Source organism: Cebus imitator, unplaced genomic scaffold, assembly GCF_001604975.1.
Source record: "Cebus imitator isolate Cc_AM_T3 unplaced genomic scaffold, Cebus_imitator-1.0 Scaffold36, whole genome shotgun sequence".
In the NCBI taxonomy this organism is placed as follows: domain Eukaryota; kingdom Metazoa; phylum Chordata; class Mammalia; order Primates; family Cebidae; genus Cebus; species Cebus imitator.
Genome location: NW_016107351.1, coordinates 7,380,062 through 7,396,769, shown reverse-complemented (window position 1 = coordinate 7,396,769; position 16,708 = coordinate 7,380,062). Strand labels below are relative to the sequence as shown.

The 16,708-nt window shown below is 37.6% G+C and overlaps 1 protein-coding gene across 1 annotated transcript in view; it reads left to right on the top strand.

Moving 5' to 3' along the window:
* Positions 1 to 16,708, top strand: part of KHDRBS2 (KH RNA binding domain containing, signal transduction associated 2) — a 621,992-nt gene that overhangs the window by 137,864 nt on the left and 467,420 nt on the right. The gene's annotated exons all lie outside the window — the stretch shown is intronic.

Genomic DNA, 16,708 nt, shown 5'->3' with positions numbered 1-16,708 from the left:
AATGCAAAAGGGGTGACTCACTGTAGAATCACTTTTTTTAATCAGCCTTTGAGTTGGTCACAGTAATAAAAGACAATATTTTTAGTTAAATTTTTCATGAGTAGAAATTTAGAGACCCAGTTGCTTTAACACAATTTCACATAAATTTCAGTGGATGGTATAATTTTCTCCTGAAATATGGATCCTCTAAAATACCAAATGACTTTTATCAATATTGGCTTTATTGCAGAAGTGGCACTGCATCCTCAAGTTATCTGATTAGTCAAAAGAGCAAATGCATTTCAAGGGCACAACTGTTGAAAAACAGTGGCAATTACAAAATAATTGTAGTATGTCAAGATAACCTAGGTAGCTGAAGAGGAATATATGATAACCTTTATGTATATGAATACAGTATTTGGAATAAAGAAGACAGGAGGTTATTGAGGGCCCTTTGCATAGGATTACTTGAATGCCACATCTTATTCAGAATACAGTCATCAATTGTGGTTGTGCTCCTACAGCAGAGTCAGCCCACAAGTCAGTTAAAATCCATCAGCTGGGGACCTAGACAATGAGGAAATAGGAAATGCCTAAGTGAACATTGCAACAAAACATTCAACAAAACATTGAACCATGCAGAACAGTAGACAGAGAAAGACAGCACATTGTGAATTTTTTGATGTGATATTAAGATCACAGCTAAATCTCACTGTATAATTTAAGCCACTTATAAGAAACGTTGTTCATATAACCTTGGGAACACTAAAATATAAACTTGGATATTTTAAATAATGTATAGAAACTCAAAGTTTCTCAAGTGCTAGTCTATGAGCAGTCAGTCCTTTTACATTAAAAAAAAAAAAACTTTGTATACTGCTTTGAGGGAATTAGTAGATAATATTTAAGACTTCAGTCTGAAAAAACTGGAAAAGTGAGTACCCTGGGATTTTATAGCCTAAGATTGGTAGAAAGCAGTGACTGTTTCCTTTCTATAGAACATGTCTGTTCCAGTTTGCCCAAGTCTCCACCACTCCCTATTGTTCACTGACACTAAGGTTAATTATCAGTTGTCACTTAATATAAATGTTTTTTTGATTTATGGCTAGCATTCATAATTATTATTGTTTGTTGCATTGCCTCTGAAGACCTTGTCTTTATAATTCTGCTCTAAACAAAACTGATTTGAAATTATATGTCTAAAATGAGTTATCCCAGAATTGTCTACTTTAAATGCCAGAAATCTAAAAGAACAGGCACAGAATCTGAGAATTACATTGATTCATGAAAAAAAGATGAAAGTCAGTCACATGAGGTTTAGCATCCAGAGGTCAGACCTAATAATAGGAAAAGGGGAGGAACACATTTCAATTAGAGAAACAAAGCCAACTTTGCAGATGTTATCACCTTAAGCAAGTTCTTATGTCATCAAAGAGCAAAGTACTTTGCTTCAGGGAAAAGGATGAATGGCTGTGTGTCTAAATAGCTATGCTTTTAAAATGGTTGGCAAGTGTTTGCCAGGCAGAAGCCAAGAATCTCATGTGATAGTGGCTATTCATTGTGATAGGGGCCATCCTCTGACTGACATTTTAGCATTAGTAATATTCTTACATTATAATTGATTTTCTAGTGTTATTATCATGGAAGAGAAAAACACAAAGCCATAACATTATAAAACATAATTTCAAAAACAAAACCTATCACTTAAAGGAAAAGCAAACACCATTCCTTTTGTGACAGTCATACAAAATTAAGATAGTCTAGAATGGAATATAATGAATAAAATGTATTAATGGTAATAAATGATGTTGAACTTTAGCTATAATGCGTTTTAAAGGAGCATATCACCTGATTGAGAATCAGTTAGTGAATCCGCCTCATGTTCAACTATATGATTTGTACAAAATTCTTCACTTGCCTTAGTTCTACTTTTCTTACGTAAAGTGTTATTATTAGAATACAGGATTCCTTAGACCAAGAGTAGACAAACTGTGGCCTGTGGACCAAATTCCATGAGTTGTTTCAATAAATACAGTTTTTTAAATGTACACTTTAAAAATATTTTATTGTATATATTTAAGGTATACAACATGATATTTTGATATACATATGCATAGTGAAATGATTACTACAGTCAAGTAAATTAATATATCTACCATCCCACATAGTTACCTTTCTTTTGTGTGATGTGGTGAGAATACCTAAATCTACTCTCTTACCAAATTTCCAGTGTATGATACAATATTAACTATAGTCCTTTTGCTATACCTTAGGTCTCTAAACTTATTCATCCGTGAAAACTACGTCCTTGTGCCTTTTGGTCCATATTTCTTATTCTCCCCCACCCCACTTTTCAACTCTGTTCTTATAGTTCTTTGTTTTGTTTTGTTTTTACTTGCCATATGTGAAATAGACTATGCAGTATTTTTCTTTGTCTGGCTTACTTTACCTAGATTAATACCCTCTAGGTCATCCACTTTGTGGCAGATGGCAGGATCTCTTTCCTTTTTAAGGCTGTATAATGTTCTATTATGTGTGTATGTGTATATTTGTACATATGAACATATATATATATATATATATATCTCACTATTTCTTTACCCATTCATTCATTCATGGATGCTTAGGTTGTTTCTGTATCTTAGCTATTGTGAATAATGTTGCAATAAACAGGAGTGCAGATATCTTTTTGAGGTGATGATTTTATTTTCTTTGAGTTTGTACATAGAAGAGGCATAGCTGGGTCATATAGTATCTCTATTTTGAATACCTTTTAGGAATATCCATACTGTTTTCCACAATGGCTGCACCAGTTGTATTAGTCTGTTTTCATGTTGCTGATAAAGACATACCTGAGACTGGGTGGTTTATAAAGGAAAAGAGGTTTAATGGACTCAGAGTTTCATGTGTCTGGGGAGGCCTTACAATCATGGCAGAAGGCAAAAGACATGTCTTACATGGCAGCAGACAAAGAAAGAATGAGAGCCAAGCAAAAAAAGGATTCCCCTTATACAACTATCATACCTCATGAGACTTATTCACTACCACAAGAACAGTATGGGGAAAACTGCACTCCTGATTCAGTTATCACCCACTGGGTCTCTCTCACAACATGTGGAAATTATGGGAGCTACAATTCAAAATGAGAGTTGGGTGAGGACACAGCCAAAACACATCATTCTGCACCTGGTCTCTCCCATATCTCATGTCCTCGCTCTTCAAAACCAATCATGCCTTCTCCCAATTGTCTTCCAAGTCTTAACTCACTTCAGCATTAACTCAAAATTCCATGGTCCAAAATCTCATCTGAGACAAGGCAAGTTCCTTCTGCCTGAGCAGAAGCAAGTTAGTTACTTCCTGGATACAATGGAGGTACAGACATTGTATAAATACACCCATTTCAAATGTGAGCTAAAGGCCCTATGCAAGTCTGGAATCCAGTAGGGTGGTCAAATCTTAAAGCAATTTTGTCCTTTGACTACATGTCTTACATCCAGGTCACACTGACACAAGAAGTGGGTTCCCATGGTCTTGGGGAGCTCTGCCTCTATAGCTTTGCAGGGAATATCCTTCCTCCTGGCTGCTTTCACAGGCTGGCATTGAGTGTCTGTGGCTTTTCCAGATGCATGGTGCAAGCCGTTGGAGGTTCTACCATTCTGGGGTCTGGAGGATGGTGGCCCTTGTCTCACAACTCTGCTAAGAAGGGCCCCAGTGGGGACTCTGTCAGGACCTCAATACCACATTTCCCTTTCACAATGCCCTGGCAGAGGTTCTATGAGGGCTGCCACTCTTCAGAAAGCTTCTGCCTGGATACCAGGTATTTTTACACATCCTCTGAAATCTAGGCAGAGGTTCCCAAGCCTTAATTCTTGACTTCTATGCACCCACAGGCTCAATACCACATGGAAGCTGCCAAGGCTTGGGGCTTGCACCCTCTGAAGCCATGATCTAAGCTGTAACTTAGCCCCTTTTAGCCATGGCTATAGCACCAGGGACACAAGGCACCAAGTCCCTAGGCTGCACACAGCAGGAAAGCCCTGGGCCCAGCCCACAAAACCATTTTTTTCCTCCTAGGCCTCTGGGTCTGTAATAAGAGGGGCTGCTGCAAAGGTCTCTGTGTGGCTGTGACCCTGGACACATTTTCTTCACTGGTTTGGCATTTAACATTTGGCTTCTCACTACTTATGCAAATTTATGCAGCTGATTTGAATTTCTCCTCAGAAAATTGGATTTTCTTTTCTGTTGCATCACCAGGCTGCAGATCTTCCAAACTTTTGTGCTCTGTTTTCCGTTTAAACCTGAATGCTTTTAACAGCACCCAAGTCATATCTTTAATACTTTGCTGCTTAGAAATTTCTTCTACCAGATACCCTAAATCACCTTCCTGAAGTTCAAAATTCCACAAATCTCTAGATCAGGGGCAAAATGCTACCAGTCTCTTTGCTAAAATATAGCAAGAGTCACCTTTGCTCCAGTTTCCAACAAGTTCCTCATCTCCATCTGAGAGTACCTCAGTCTGCATTTTATTATCCATATCACTATCAACATTTTGGTCAAAGCCATTTTAACATGTCTCTAGGAAGCTACAAACTTTCCCACATTTTCCTATCTTTTTCTGGACCCTCCAGAAATATTTCTGCCTCTGCCTATTACCCAGTTCCAAAGTCACTTCCACATTTTTGGGTATCTTTACGACAGCACCCTGCTCTACTGGTACCAACTTACTGTATTGTTTCATTTTCATGCTACTAATAAATACACACCTGAGACTGGGTAATTTATGTAGGAAAAGTGGTTTAATGGACTCACAGTTTTACTCAGCTGGAGAGGCCTCACCATTATGGCAGAAAGTAAAAAGCACACCTTACATGACAGCAGGCAAAGAGAGAATGAGAGCTAAATGAAAGGGGTTTTCACTTACAAAACTGTCCAATCTCATGAGACTTATTTACTACTGTGAAAACAACATGAGGAAAACTGTTCCCGTGATTCAGTTATCTCCCATCAGGTCCCTCCCATAACACATGGGAATTATGGGACCTATAATTCAAGATGGGATTTGAGTGGGGACATAGCCAAACCATATCACCAATCTACATTCCCACTATAAATGTAGAAGGGCTTCCTTTCTCCCACACCCTCACTAACATTTGTTATCTCTTGTCTTTTTAATAGCAGACATACTTAAAAAAAAAAAAAAGCCCATTTGTATATGTGTTGTCTATGGCTGCTTTGTGTTATGGCAGAGTTGAATAGTTTCAAGAAACAATATGGTCTGAAAATGCCAAAATATTTACTATGTGACACTTTATGGAAGAACATTTTTGACTCATACCTTAGATCCTCAACTAATTTTTATGAGCAAATTAGATCAAACAAGCCATGTTGATCTGAGTAAACTATTTGGATCTGTGTTATGATATATGATTTCTGGGCTTGATGTTAGAATTTAAGGGAATTTCATAAAATCCATTAAAAGGAAGAGAATAAGAAACCTGATAGCTTTTAAACATATTAAACCGTGTAATGAAAATAATAATACCATGATTTATGTTTCTACTAAGCGTCTTTCTGGAAACAGAAGCATAATGGTCAATAGGTTTCTATGGAGACAGATTTATTTTTAAATCAGCCTAAAACCATAGAAAAATCCTCGTCAGTATATTTTGGGTCTTTCCAGACACTCAGGTTTCAACGGTGGTAGCTGCCTGTAGGTGATTAAAGGTAATGCATTAAAGGAGTGGTTCTCAAACTTCAGGGGCATCAAAATCATCGAAGGGCTTGGAAAGAGACAGGTCCCTGGTCTTCACCCTTAGAATTTCTGGTTTAAGGAGCTAGGAGAGGCAAAAATATGAATTTATGGTAAGTTCCCAGCAGGTAATGATTGGGGTGTTTGGTCAAGGAACCACACTTTGCGAATCACAACCTTAAGGTATTTATTCAGCAATGAAAAAGCAAGTGGTGGCCTATATCACATCTTCATGTGTACATTTTGTTATAAGAATGACTTAGATGACAGAGTAATCACTTAAGCAAAATAAGTAAAGTTTAAAGCAACAATAAAGGTGTGACTCTCAGTCCTGGTTCTTCTATGCTTTCATCAAATCAAGTAAAATCTCAGAATTCTCATAATTAAATAGAGGATGGAGATGAATTTTGCCTTTCTTACAGGGTTATTTGGGAGTATTTTTATTACTTAGTAATGTGAAAAAATTACTGAAGTATAAGATATTTATGAAAATGTTAAGATTATCAAGTTTATAGAGATGTAGTTCATCAAAATACACTATGATTTCACTGATTTCTATCCAGATTGTCGACTTCATCTTATCCTCAATATATTTTTAATGAAGACAGGTGTTATTTTTATTGCTGGAACCTTTCATGTACTCTTTCAGAACACATTCCAACATAAAAATAATAAACCATTTATTGAAAATGAGACAATGTGCTAGAAACCTTAAATGTGTAACATATGTTTCTCATTTACTTCTCTCCATATCTACTTTTTACTTGTCTTCCGCCTGTTTTCTGCTATGGGAGACTGATATACATGGGTATCATCAACAGGTTTCTGTGGCCTCTGGCCTACTGTTGAGTTTAGACATTTAAACCCTGACAGGAAACCGGAGGATGAGAAGAGAATGGAAAGTAAGGGAGGATATCTATTCCCCTGGTTCTTCCCTGTGAAATTCCCTTAGAATGTCTATGTTTCATCGGTGTCTCTGTTCCTCTCATAGTAGCCTGCTCTACACAACTGCCACTCCTTCTGCTAACCTTGGCTCCCTCCTTCCTTCAGACTTGATGAAGGTACAGCTTGATGCTGCTAGCTTTACAGGGGGATTTGTTTGTACTACCCCTATACACTACTCTAATCTTCATAAGTAGCCCTTTTGTAAATTAGCTCTCTTTAAATTATTGCAAGTTCAATGGAATTTGTTGAGATGCTTGCTAGTAATAGCACCCTTGTAATAATTTAATGAAGGAAATATTTTTTCATTTAACAAATGAGAAAACTAAGGCTCTAGGAGATGTGTCAGTGTCGATATTCAAAATCAGTCTCAATTCTGAAATGTACCACCAAAGGTTCTACTACCAAAAGTTCTCAAGTGTGGACAAATATAAGATTGCTTGGAGACTTTGTAAAACATGTCGATTAGTAAGCTTCAACCTAAAAAATTCTGATTACAAGATATATCATAAGTTTTAAAAATCTGTATTTTAATAGTAGCCCAGGTTTTTCTTAAAATAATACAGTTAACAATATTAATTCTTATAACATGATCATAATAATTACGTAATCATACCAGTACAGGTCTTTCTTAACTTGAAATTGTTTGACTTACTTCAACTTTAACATGGTATGAAAATGATATGCATTCTGTAGAAACTTTACTTCCAGTACCCATGCAGCCATTGTGTTTTATACCTTCAGTACAGTATTTAATACATTGCATGAGATATTTGACATTTTATTGTAAAATAGGCTTTTTGTTAGATCATTTTTGACCAACTATAGTTTAATGTAAGTATGCTGCGTATGTTTAATCTAGGTTAGGCTAAGCTATGATGTTCTGAATGTTAGGTGTTTTAAACACACTTTCTACTTAATATTTTCAACTGACAGTGGGTTTATTGGGACATAACCTTATTGTTAGATGAGGAGTATCTGTATATTATAATTAGATATGAATCATCAATATATTAATATAGTAAATGACAATTATGTTAATAAAAGTTCCTTTATAAATACCACTGCTCATTAGCATTTATCTTCCCTATTAGTTATCTTCATAACAATTGTAATGAAAAACATAGTATTTTTATTTTCTTTTACAGATGAAGAAACTAATGAATCAAGAATTTAAGTAACTTGACTAAGATTATATAATTTAGTTCAGTGGCACAGATATCTGATTACAGAGTCCGTGCTCTTGAATCCTGCGCTATGCAGCTGGCCTCTGGATGATTTTTGGTGAGCTGCAACAATCTATCACTAGGTCCCCAGTTTTGCTGCCTCAATTTTCTCACCTTATCTTACATCACTACTTACTCATTAAAGTGGATGATTATACCACAATTACTGCCCTAATTTTAAATTTATCTTTTCACGTGAAGGGCTGCGAAATGAATGAGTCCACCTGTTTTTATTTCTTTATTCATTAGTTTTAATAGACATAGTTGTATCTCTTCTGAGCATTTTGGAATTAAAAAAGGTAACCATAAGCAATGAAGCTAGTTTTTAAAAATTTATCTGGATTTAGTAGTTATGCACAAATATATGTCCAGTAGAAAATGCACAGGTGTTCTTTCAACTAATTATATACAAATAATCTCAGCTAATTTTCCTCAGTTTTTAAATATCATTTTAAAAGTCTAGAACATTGCCTTCAGGTGCTAATCACAATTTAATTATATAGTATTTTCTTAAAATTCTAGAATACCATTCTCCAGTAAAACTGTGCTGATCAAAACGACCTGTCTGCACTACCTAATACAGTAGTCACTAGCCACATATGGCTATAGAGTATGTGAAATATGGCTAGTAAAAGTGAAAAAATGATTTTGAATGCTGTTTCAATTCAACTGATTTAAATAGTCTCTTGAGTGGTAGCCATCTTTTTGGACAGCACAGTTCAGTAAAACACCTTAAAGAGCATTCTTTTGTTCCTGCTTCTTTATTTGATATATTTTGAGAATATTTTAAATCTGTGTTCTTTTTAAACTTGGAAGTGGTTAAGATATTTAAATCATTTAAAAGATTTTGGTCTTCTTAAGTTCTCTTTTATTGCCGTTTTAATTTAACCCACTGTACGGAAAATATAGTGGCATTTATGTATTTTGAATCTAATTACTTATTCCTTTTGTTCTTGTGTTATATTTTTCATGACTGCAATTTGTTCACCTTGGAACTTACCTCTCTGTAGCTGTGATGGATGTTGTCACAGTGCTTCAGTGTTTGAACAGTTCCTCATGAATGACATTTACCTGTAAGAATGCAATCAGTGTGTCTTCTATAAATCTTTAATCAAATATATAACTTGTTTGGGGGTTTTAATAAACTTGTAAACACAGGAAATTTAAAGCCATCATTTCACACTGTTTTAATCCATAAAACAGAAAGTGGTTGTTATTTTATCCATCTGCAGCAAGATGGAGTAATTTTAACAAGGCTTGAAATAAATACATTGAATATGATACACATTTGTCAGTTGAGTCTGACATCCAACTTCATGAATATAAAAGGTCCTATTTATCATGCGGCCATAGTCACACACATTACATTTATCATGTCTATACAGGAATGAGTTATTTTCTGAAGCTGTCTTGTGTTACTATATAGGAAATATCTAAAACAAAGTAATTATAATCATGTTAAGCATATAAGCAGAATGTAACTACTTCAAATTTGCATTTAATTTTATATTAATCTGTATGTTGGCTGGGATATGATTTTAATTTGTTGATATTTTTATTGTGTTCTTATAATTGTTTTCATCTGGAAGAAGGAAAGATTAATTCTATCATGCTCGTAAATATCTGTATTAAAATGTATTTAGAAATGTATGACTTTAATTTATTAAGCTGAACAAAAACCAAAATTAAAGCAGTGGACTTTTCTAACAGATATAAAAGGAGATGTTTATTTTAAGAGACAGTGTTACTTCTACATTCTCCATAAAAGAGAATATTCAAGGAAGAGTGAAAGAGAGAGACCATTAAAAGAAATTTAGAGACATCATTACATTTTGACTTAAATGGTGTCTCACTCCTAAAAGTCACTTCTTGTATATTTCCAGTAAAATACCTATTAAAACACATTCTCAAAGAGAAAAAGCTCACATGATGAATAGTTGGGCTGTCAGTCAGTCTTTTACAGGAACACAGAAATCTTTTCACCACCTGCATGGCCAATGAAAGTAGGCTGACGGCTGGGCGCGGTGGCTCACGCCTGTAATCCCAGCACCTTGGGAGGCCGAGGCGGGTGGATCACGAGGCCAAGAGATTGAGACCATCCTGGTGAACATGGTGAAACCCTGTCTCTACTAAAAATACAAAAAATTAGCTGGGCATGGTGGTGCGTGCCTGTAATCCCAGCTACTCAGGAGGCTGAGGCAGGAGAATTGCCTGAACCCAGGAGGCGGAGGTTGCAGTGAGCCGAGATCGTGCCATTGCACTCCAGCCTGGGTAACATGAGTGAAACTCCATCTCAAAAAAAAAAAAAAGAAAGAAAAAGAAAGTAGGCTGAAATACCCAGTCACAGAAACTGTCACAACAACCTTATAAGGTAGCTATTGATTACATCCCTATTTTACAGGTGGGAAAATCAGCTCAAAGTCATATGCCCATAGTTCTATAGGGAGTAAGGTGCAGAGTCAAGATTTGAACCTAGTCCTGCTCATTAGTTCATGCTCTTAATTATAATTGTAAAATCACCTAATAAGCTCTGCCTTGGGAGACACTAATAAGATGAGAAAAATTTATAAACATTTAGATGCAAGGAAGTAACTGTTTCTGCATTAGAATCATGTAAATGGACATAAAAGAATAAAAGTTGCTAATTGTATAAAAGATGGAAAAAATATAAGACAGAGGCTGTTATCAGTAGCTTCTCAGCACAACCCATGGTCCCTGGCGATGTTAACTGATTGATAATTGCATGATTGAATAAATGAATCAATTAGATGATCAATGAATTGATCATTCATGAGTGAGAGACTTTACAAAAAATCATAATCAGAATGTTGAAAGAGTCTTGAAGTATTATATAGAAGCTATAAATATTAGACTTGAAAGACAAATATAGGCTTCTTACAAGTAAAAATCTTTCAAATAATTGAAGACAGGGTAGATTTATTCTGTGTGGCTTCAGGGAACAAAATTAGGACAAATTATTAGAAATTACAGCCCAGCAAATTCTAATACAAAATAAGAAAGTATTATATAAGAGTTATTTTGATTTGAATTTTAATTTATAAAATGTAAAATAAAACATTAGTGTAGTAAAACCATTTTTCAAATTACATGTATTTTAGATTATCAGTTTGTAACCTATCAATATATTATTGAGATTTTAAGTAAGGGTTATTTTATTTGACCAACTCAGAGATAAGATTGACCAATTTTAAGTTTTAAGCTTAATTTGTCTCTCAAGTGCTTGGATACATACACACACACACACACACACACACACACACACACACATATGTATATATATTGAGGCTTATATTTAAGAGGGAGTTTAATAATGGTCAAAGTTTGTTTATTATTTCTTTTGAAGGCACCATCCTCCTAAATAGGGCTCAATACTTAAATTGAAGCAACATTGGTAACACATAATTATGAATATCTCTATCTTAAAAACACTTTCAATGTACACATGACAATTATGTATGATTGTATTTCAATACCTTAGGTTTTGAATCTGAAGTTGTATTTAAAGTAAGGAGGCTCACTTTCCACTAAGTCCTCCTACTCTAAACCCTGCCAAATTAAATTCTTTTTAGCATTTGGAAGAGTAAGACAATAGCTCCCTAATTACCATCTATTTACTTACCTAATTGTGAAAGACAGTGCATTCACAGCTTATTCAGCAATGCATAGGAAGCCTGATTTGATAAGTGGAAAATGTAGAAGAACTCAAGCTAATAAAATGTGTACGTGTTTCATGGTTGATCAGTCATGGAAACCTATACATAAGGTTGATGGTTCTAAAGCTAAACTGAGGATGGGAAGTTTCTCTCTGAATAAAGAACTATTAAATCAGTAGTTTTAGGAATCCCAAATAAAATAAGAGAAGAAGGAAACTGTCTAGCTCCATGAAGAATGGAAAACTTTGAGATGCAGAACAAGTTTTTTGTAGAAATATATTCTTTTTAGGAAGGAGGCAAAATATAGCAGAAATCTGTAAATAGTGATTGATTTTTTAAAATATGCAGATACCTTTGGTATTGTAAAGGGCAGGGTAATAATAAATACTCTTTAACTATAAATATGAAGTTTGTGGATCAGAGAGGAGAAGGAATGAAAATGAAAGACAAGTGCATATGCATTTACAGTTGACCTTTGAACAACATGAATTTGAACTGTTCAGGTCCATATGAGTATGCAGATTTTTTTAAACCAAACATACATTGAAAATACAATACTTCCTTATTCAAAAAATGGTGATGAAAAAAATGTATAGCCATATGCAGAAGAATAAAATTGGACCCATCTCTCTCACCATAAACCAAAATTATAATGGATTAAAGAGTTTATTTTTTTAAGTCATATTTTGTGACTTAACATATGGTCTGTCCTTGAGAATGATCAATGTGCTGAGGAGAATATTGTGCATTCTGTAGCTTTTGGATGAAAGGTTCTGAAAATATTTATTAGGTCCATTTGTTCTATGGTGCAGGTTAACTTGATTTCAATCCAATCAAGTTGAAACTTAATATTAACTATCACACCTGTCCTTAAGCTCATGATTTAATTCTGCTGGTAAGGATCTTTGATGCATTCTTTAGTATGTCAGTTGCATTTATCAACTCCAGAACTTCTACTTGATTCTTTTTAATTATTTCAAACTTGTTGAGAAATTGACCTGATAGCATCGTGAACTTCTCCTTTGTATTATCTTGAATTTCATTGCATTTCCTCAAATAGCTACTTTTCATTCTCTGTCTGAAAGGTCACATTATCTCTTTCACTCTGAAGTGAGTCACTTTTGCCTTATTTAATTTATTTGGCGAAGTCAGATTTTCCTGGATGGTCTTGATGCCTATAGATGTTCACACATGTCTAAGAATTAGAGTTAGATGTTTATATTAGTCTTTTCAGTCTGGGCTTGTCTGTAATCCCCTAAATGAAGGGAAGGCTTTCCAGATATTTGAAGAGACTTGGGTGCTGTGATCTGTTTTGGGTCACTACAATTATATCTGCATTAAGGGGCACCCCAAGCCCAGTAATGCTGACTCAACGGTATGGCCTTGGTGGTCTTGGATAAGATCCAGAAACATTATTCAGATTACCAGGCAGACTCTTGTTCTCTGATGTGGTTTGGCTGTGTCCCCACCCAAATCTCACCTTTAATTGTAATAATCCCCATGTGTCAAGGGCAGGACTAGCTGGAGGTAATTGAAACATGGGGGAAGTTTCCCCAATATTTTTCTCATGGCAGTGAATTGTTTCATGAGATATAGTGGTTTTATAAATGGGAGTTCCCCTGCACAAGCTCTCTTGCCTGCTGCCATGTAAGATGTGCCTTTGCTTCTCCTTTGTCTTCTGCCATGATTGTGAGACTTCCCCAGCCACGTGTAACTATAAGTCCATTAAACCTCTTTTTTATAAATGACCCTGTCTTGGGAATATCTTTATTAGCAGCATGAGAGTGAACCAATACAGAAAGTTGGTACTGGGATGCTGCTTTAAAGATACCTGAAAATGTGGAAGCAACTTTGGAAATGGGTAACGGCAGAGGTTGGAACAGTTTGGAAGGACCAGAAAAACACAGAAAAATGTTGGAAAGTTTGGAACTTTCTAGATACTTGGAGGGCTCAGAAGACAGGAAGATGTGGGAAACTCTGCGACTTCCCAGAGACCTGTTGAATAATTTTAACGAAAATGCCGATAGTGGTATGGACAATGAAGTTCAGGCTGAGGTGGTCTCAGATGGAGATGAGGAACTTGTTGGAAACTGGAATAAATGTCACTCTTGCTGTACAAAGAGACTGGCAGCATCTTGCTCTTGTCCTAGAGCTCTGTTTTACTTTGAACTTGAGAGAGATAATTTAGGGTATCTGATGGAAGAAATTTCTAAGTAGCAAAGTGTTCAAGAGGAAGCAGAACATAAAATTTTGAAAATTTGCAGCCTGAAAATGCAGTAGGAAAAAAAAAACCCATTTTCTGAGGAGAAATTCAAACTGCAAAAATTTGCATAAGTAATAAGGAGCCAAATGCTAATCACTAAGACAGTGGGGAAGATGTTCCAGCACATGTCAGAGACATTGCTGGAAACCCCTCCCATCATAGGCCACAGGTCTAGGAATGAAAATGGTTTCCTGGGCTGGGTCCAGGGCCCCCTGCTGTGTGTGGCCTTGAGACTTGATATCCTGCATCCCATCCTCTCCAGCCCTGGTTAAAAGAGGCCAACGTACAGCTTTGGCCATGGCTTTGGGGGTGCAAGCCTCAAACTTTGACAGCTTCCATGTGGTATTGAGGCTGTGGGTGCACAGAAGCCAAGAATTGAGGTTTGGAAACCTCTGCCTAGATTTCAGAGGATGTTTGGAAACACGTAGATGTCCAGACAGAGGTATACTGCAGGGGCAGAGTCCTCACAGAGAACCTCTGCTAGGGCAGTGTGGAAGGGAAAAGTGAGGTGGGGGCCCCTACACAGAGTCCCCACTGGGGCACTTCCTAGTGGAGCTGTGAGAAAAGAGCTAACATCCTCCAGACCCCAGAATGGTAGGTCCACCAACAGCTTGCACTGTGCATCTGGACAAGCCACAGGCACTCAAAGCCAGCCCATGAAAGTATTCGGGAGTGGGGCTGTACCGTGCAAAGTCACAGAGGCAAAGCTGCTCAACAACAGGGGATCTTACCTCTTGTATCAGCATGGCCTGGATGTGAGAGATTGAGTCAAAAGACATCATTGTGAAGCATAAGATTTTACTACCATGTTGGATTTCAGAGGTGCATGGAGCCTTTAGCCTCTTTGTTTGGGCCAATTTCTCCCATTGGAATTGGTGTATTTACCCAATGTCTGTGCTCCCTTTGTATCTAGGAAGTAACTAATTGATTTTGATCTGACAGGTTTATAGGCAGAAAGGACTTGCCTTGTCTCAGATGAGACTTTGGACTGTGGACTTTTGAATTAATGCTTAATTGAGTTAAGACTTTGGGTGACTCTTTTGTATCATGGGAGTGATTTCCCCCATATGGTTCTCAAGGCAGTGAATAAGTCTCATGAGATATGATGGTTTTATAAATGGGAGTTTCCTGCACAAGCTCTCTTTCCTGCTACCATGTAAGATGTGCCTTTGCTTCTCTTTTTCCTTCCACCATGACTGTAAGGCCTCCCCAGCCATGTGGAACTGCGTCCATTAAACATTCTTCCTTTATAAATTACCCAGTCCCATATCTGTCTTTATTAGCAGTGTGAGAAGAGGCTTATACATTCTCTTCCCTTACTTTCCCCCAACAAATGAAGTCTCTCTGTGCTGGGCTGCCTAGAGGTAAGGGAGGGGTGACCCAAGTGCTTCTGTGGCCATCACCACTGGGAGGGTGCTAGGTCATAGTTGAAGTCACCATAGCTCTAAGTTTCATCTAAGACTCTTGGTAACCACTGCCTGGCTACTGCCTATCTTTGCTGAAGACCCTATGGTTATACAATCAGCAGCAGGTGAACCCATCCATCCTTTAGCAAAGTAGTTGCTCTAGGCAGGTTCAGAGATGCTGTCCAGGAGCCAGGGCTTAAAGTTGGAAACCTTAGAAATCTACCTGTTGCTCTACTCTACTACAACTGAATTGGTACCCAAGACACAAGATAAATTCTGCCCACACTTCCCTCCTTTTTCATAAGCAATGGAGTCACTCCCCATGCCCACCACTGTCCTAATCCCACGGCGAATACTGCCAACCTACTGTTAATGTTCACTCAAGGCCCAAGGCCTCTTCAGTTAGCTGTGGTCAATGAGGCCAGGCCTAGGACTCTCCTTTCAGAACAGTAGGCTCCCTGCTGGCCCAGGGCAGGTTCAGAAATGCCATCCAATAGCTAAGGCCTAGAATTTGGGACCCCAAGAGACAGGTTGATGCCCTACCCCCCTGTGGCTGAGCTGGTAGCTAAGCTACAAGACAAAATCCCCATTACTCTTTTTTCTTCCTTACTGAAGCAGGAGTCCGTCTCTGTACCCACCACAGCTTGGAATATTCTGGGTTATACCTGAACCCAGCACATCTCTGAGTCTCATCCAAGGCCCAAGGTGAGTACTTCCTGGCTACCTCTGCTGGTTATTTAGGATCTAGGGCTCTTTAGTCAGGTGATGAATTCTTCCAGGACCAGGTCTGTCCTCTCAAGGCAGCAGGTTCGCTTCTGCCTGGGGTGTGTCTAGAAATGTCATCTAAGAGCTAGTGCCTGAAAATAGGGCCTCAGGACTGTGTCCAGTTTTGTATCCTACTGTGGGTGAGTTGGTAACCAAGTCACGAGACAAAATTCTCTTTACTCTTCCCTCTCTTCTCTTCAAGTGGAAGGAAGGCATTTCTTTCAAAGCTGTTGACTGTGCTGCCTGGGGCTGGGGTTGGGTGATGCAAACAGTACCTTGGCTACCCTGGCTAGTGTCTCACTGGGTTGTTTTCCCCCAAGTCCACTGGCTCTGAGCCCAACATAGCACCAAGTCTTGCCAGAAATTTTAGTGCTAGTAGCATAGACTACCTTTCAAGTTCACTGAGGACCCTAGAGCCCTTTAGTCCAGGATGGCAAGGCTTACTGAAACTCAGGTTCTGACTACTGGAATGGGCATTTCTGCTCTGGGTAGGTCCAAATGTTCCCACTGTGGAAGCCAACTGAGTTCTTTCCAACATTGCTTTCTGCTGTGACAAGGCAGCAGGGAGTTCCAATGCAGAGTCCGATAATCACTGTCCTCTTCCTCCCACAAGCACACAGATTTTCTTTCCCTGCCACACAGCTGCTGCTGCTGCCGCCAAGGGTTTTGGGAGGCATGACATGGGTAATACAAGACTGTCTTAC